Here is a 4,168-nt window from a genome sequence, read left to right on the forward strand (position 1 = left end):
TGAAAACGGAGACATTACAACATGGCTCTCGCAGCCTCTGCTGCTCAGGCCTTAATTACGTAAAATTTAAATACTGTTGACCAGGCCCTCGCACCCCCACGACGCAGGATTCCCATTCTGAAGTAAATCATGGAATTTGGAACCAAATATACACACGCATACCATTTACCCACTAGTGGATGTCGTCTGAGTCAATACAAACACTGTCACAAACTAACCAATCTTAACAAATTTGGAGATGGAGTTATTTCCATAGACATCTTATAAGTAGACGCAGCATTGGCTGCTGTGACGCGAGAAATTCGGCCGCCATCTTGAAGTGGTGATGAGCCGGCGAGCAGCCTAAACTGACAGCTGACAGGTAGAAAACAAAGATGCAAACATTTTCCTGCTCAAATGAGCGGACTGTTGAAAATAGGAATCAGGGGATTACTTTTCACTTAACATTAACGTACTATTGGTTGTATTTTATGAAAATAATATTACCAGAGTTGAGAAGGAGCAAATATCTTCGATAGTACTGAAATCGTAGCCGCTAGCAAACAAGAGTATGACCATAATAGAATTGCTTGTCAATTAAATTAATGACATTTAAAAATGTCATACTTGAATAACATAAAGTTGAAATAAATGATGAAGATAAAGATTGTAAAAGCCAACGGGGGTAAAAGTTAGGACCACAGTCCAGATTGTGTGTGGGGGTGGGGGGGTAATATATGTTAGCTAACTAGACAATCAGATGGACAGTGGCTATACAGTATTATACAAGTCTAAATCTAGTCTAGCTTTTCCAACCCAATTTTGTGTAGCCCGCCTTCGAGAAATGTGTGGGACTTTTGTCAAAAGCGACATACATAAAAAAATACATATAAAACAATCACTGTAAACATTATTTAAGGGAAGAATGTGGTACAAAATATCAATACAAAGTGTCAGAACAGAATAAACTCTCAGCTGCTGCAGCAACAGAGATACAGTCCATAAGATATACAGATATCTAATGTATTCATACATTTTTTATGTAGGATATACGCATGTATATATAACCTAATCATATTGTTTCTTTAATTTAATAATAGCTGACCGTTTTTTTCCTCCTTCTCTGGGATTATATTCCCAGTTTTGCTCTCGGACGTCTGGTCACTTATAGCATATAAGAATATTCTATTACTGTTAAGCAAACTATGAATAATAAAACACGCCAAAACATGTGTCCTTTATCATAGCTACACGTATAACAAAAAAGCGTGTGAAAATCAGTAGTATTAAGTGAGGTAAGATGAACTAAATGCGCTGACCGTTCATTGCTCCTGCGAAATGAATTGCACTGAGTGGAGCGGATCACCACTCCAAGATGGCGGCCCCGCGTCTCGTCAGTGCCAGTAGGCTGTAGCGGTCGATGCTGCGTACCCTTATAAGATGTCTATGGTGTCAAGTACCTAAATATATGATTCTTAAGTTTATATCTGTAAAATTAACAACAACAAAAAAGTTAGCATGTGTCTAGTACCAAAATGTATAAAAACCCTGAGGTGTATAGAAGACTTTGGGCTTTTTGCCGAAATATCCCACAATGCATTGCCGGCGACCATGTTGGTAGGCTTTGTTTGCTGAGACTCATTGTTCACAACAGAGCTATTCAATGTGCATGTGATTTTCCAAAGTATTCATTGGTAAATAACGTGATATGACAGATAGATACTTTGAGTCACTAGACACGAAGTCTTTTCGTCGTTATGAAGACAAAACAGCCGTAACTGAATGTGAAGATCCTTACCGTGTGGACAAGTCTGAGTGGAGTGGAGATAACGACATCATCCCCAATGTTTCATACCTGGACTTTGTAAGGTACTTAAGTTTCAACCAAGCCCATTTTACACTTTGAAGGACTTTCAAAATGATCAGTGTAGAAAGCTCTGAAGTTTTTTTGTTGTTTTTTTAGTGGATGGGTTTGTTATGTTTGTGTTTCTGTATAAACCCAGTGAAGGCACTCTTGTGCTGTCATCTATTTTACATTAATTTCTACTTACAATTTTCCCCCCAATTTATAGCTTACCTGAAATGAAATGATCCGAACAAACTCAATTGTGGCAGTCGACAACAGCACATGTTAATGTTAGCATGCTAACAGTTAGCATATGTAAAGCACTTAAATGTGACTCTTAACTGTACAATGGCAAAATGAAATGAAACAGATAGCATGTTAATGTTTACATGCTAACAGTTAGCTTATGTAAAGCACTAAAACATTTGACTCTTTAATGTACATATGCAAAATTAGCTGAAAAAGCTAGCATGCTAACAGTTAGCATGTGTCAAGTTCCAAAATATATGACTGAGGTGTATACAGTTAGAAATAAAATGGATGGAATAAAATATATAATTATTTTTGCGTAATATTCTCATTTATAGTAAAAAAAAGAAAGGATAAAATAAACACATATGCAATACAGCGTGGTATTTCCCTCATTTGATATGTTTTATAGAAACTGTTGAAATTAGCATATATAATGTTATGAAATATATTTGTTTGATATATTGTATTTTGACAGTAACAATTTGTCAGACAACTTGAAGTTTATTTTTCATGAACTGGATTATTAACTGGGAAATGAAGTACAGCAAAGCTGTTGTTGTTTTTTTAAATATTGTTTTGACCTAATTAGCATTACACTTTTTCCTGTTTTGTTTACACATTTCTACACTTCAATGTATTTTTAAGATTGTTACTTAAAACAATACTTGTACAGGTAATAAACAGTTTAATGATGGTCACAACTTGACCCTGGAACAGATTAAATTCCTTCACTGTTATTTCCTATGGGGGTAATGTAATCTTACTGGAACCAGACCTTGTTTTTATTTGCTGAGCCCTCACTTTTTCTGTTTCCTCCTACATTTGTGTCACCTTGATTAGTGCTCACTTTGACAGACCTTTTATCTTTTTTTCTTTTTCCCCCTTTCTTGTTTCTATGTCGATACACAAAGAAGAGTGATGCACATTTAATCTGTGCCTCTGTGTTGGTGAGTTAATTTCAGGTTGAATTTATTTACAAAAAAACCGTTGAATAAACAATACACAGTGACCTTTTGCCGAGGAGATTACTGTGATCATTTGAACATTACCCTAGCTAAAACATGTTAACCTTAATAGGAAAAATTCTTAGAACAGTTTTCTTTAAGTGTTTATCTTTTTTGCTGTGTGTAGGAATGGAAAATAAAGATGTATTAATAATAGATACCTTAATGTTGACGTGAAGGCGTGTTGTAAATTACTCACATCAGCCTCTGAGGGGCGCTGTTGGCCAAAACAAGGTAAAGACAGCCACATTTAATGCGTTCAAGTCAGTGTTCCTAACGTTCAACACATATTGCCCTCTTATGGGCAGACTCATAATATTCATTTCTGAGTTAAAAAATAAAAATTTTGAGTGTTCATAAGTGAATATTAATTTAAAACTTATTTTTTTTAAATAGCAGTTAAACTATGAATAACATTAATAGTATTATGGTTGGTTGGCCGTTGCGTTCAAAGACATCACGTAATATATGTTGAAGTTAGTGGATTTTAGGATTTCCGAATATGCTGAAATGCGGCAAATTGTACTTCCGCATCAAGGTAATGTAAGCGTAGTAACACATTTTGATGTATTAAATCTGCTTTTATACGGAAAAGAAGTAGTTCCCATACCGGGAGTCGAACCCGGGCCGCCTGGGTGAAAACCAGGAATCCTAACCGCTAGACCATATGGGACTTATACGAGCCTAGACGAAATTATTCAACTTTATTGTTCGGACGTCTTCCTATTTTCGAGTGATACGCTCGATTACGTCGGAATTAACGGCGTCACATAACTGACCAATTTTAACCGAATTAGCTTTGTTGCCGGAAACTACGACATTAAATCAAAGTATACATGCAAGGCATACTCTTAAACTTATATACAGGCGAACGTGTCCTAGTAAGTGCACGTATTTTGGTAAAAGCGTTGACGTGACGTTTTTTTTACTACGTTTCAGTTGTCCTGGGTAGCCGCCAATGACGCAATGCATCATGGGTAATGTAGTCACTGATTTATGAACAATAACGTGCTCATTTTTAAACAAATTTCAATCATTCCACAATCAAAACATTGCACTTATTCAGGACATTCCAGCTAGCTATATT

At 36.0% G+C, this 4,168-nt stretch overlaps 1 protein-coding gene and 1 non-coding gene across 3 annotated transcripts in view; one reads left to right on the plus strand and one right to left on the minus strand.

The window, feature by feature from the left end:
• LOC133651018 (microfibrillar-associated protein 3-like) overlaps nucleotides 1–3,112 on the plus strand; it is an 11,501-nt gene extending 8,389 nt beyond the window's left edge. Inside the window, exon 3 of one of the 2 annotated variants that reach the window (XM_062048878.1) lies at nucleotides 1–3,112. This exon is cut by the window's left edge and continues 1,248 nt beyond it. The gene's annotated coding sequence lies outside the window, so the exon portion shown is untranslated. The other variant, XM_062048879.1, reaches the window with a different exon arrangement.
• A 570-nt stretch (nucleotides 3,113–3,682) lies between these two features.
• Nucleotides 3,683–3,754, minus strand: trnae-uuc (transfer RNA glutamic acid (anticodon UUC)). The gene has a single exon. It is a non-coding gene; the product is annotated as a tRNA-Glu (tRNA).
• Nucleotides 3,755–4,168: the final 414 nt, after the last annotated feature.

The sequence above is a fragment of the Entelurus aequoreus genome, linkage group LG05 (genome assembly GCF_033978785.1).
Source record: "Entelurus aequoreus isolate RoL-2023_Sb linkage group LG05, RoL_Eaeq_v1.1, whole genome shotgun sequence".
Taxonomy (NCBI): domain Eukaryota; kingdom Metazoa; phylum Chordata; class Actinopteri; order Syngnathiformes; family Syngnathidae; genus Entelurus; species Entelurus aequoreus.